Source organism: Pollicipes pollicipes, unplaced genomic scaffold, assembly GCF_011947565.3.
Source record: "Pollicipes pollicipes isolate AB1234 unplaced genomic scaffold, Ppol_2.1 Scaffold_6138;HRSCAF=7277_pilon_pilon_pilon, whole genome shotgun sequence".
Classification (NCBI taxonomy): domain Eukaryota; kingdom Metazoa; phylum Arthropoda; class Thecostraca; order Pollicipedomorpha; family Pollicipedidae; genus Pollicipes; species Pollicipes pollicipes.
In genome coordinates, this window is record NW_023596818.1 from 31898681 (window position 1) to 31899491 (window position 811).

Consider the following 811-nt stretch of genomic DNA (forward strand, 5'->3'; position numbering starts at 1 on the left):
ACAGCAATACCTGGCAGCATCTGGCATCCAGACCTAAAGAATACTTCGAAACACACGAAAGCTGACGCCGGCTGGCCATTCTCGTCGCGGGCTGTGTCGAGTGGCGGATTAGTGAGTGGTTTGTTTATGGATTTTTTGTCTTGGTGCTAGCGGCAAGAAAAGCTTTGGTGGTCTGTTTGACATACGTAACGAAGCGGTCGAAAGCTTTTTATGGCAGATTATGAATATCAAAGCACGATATGCCGTGCTGCTGCTGTTGCTGCTGTGCTCTTGCTGATTTTGTCAATACTTAGTGGGGGGGGTGGCAAGCTCAGGGCGCACTTCGGGTATTTTTTTCTGGAAAACATTCCGATGACCGGGGAGGGGGGAGGGTAGAGATGGAGGTTGTTATAGCTTTTTATCTAAGTGTCATGTCATATCATATAGCTTACTTGTTAACAATGGATGCGGTTTTCCTAGTTTCACTGTTATTTTTACTTGTAACCAGACAGAACCCAGAGGCTACTGTGAGATCAATTCTCTTGTATCTTGAAGTCAAGATGCATAAATATATGCTGCAGAAATCAGGCATTGAACGAGCCGCATGAATACATCACCCGGTGCCTTTAATTTGCAGTGGTTTAGTAAACTCTTTATAAGCCGATAATATTCAGAAACTTTGTCAGAATGTTTTGTCTGGATTCTATAGACATTACGACATCGCGAAGGTAAGATTGAGACCGATTGTCTGATCGAAATTTGAAGGTGAAATTTGATTGTAGATCGAATGGTCAACAATGTGCATTAACACCGGCCCGGGTGGCCGGTCAGA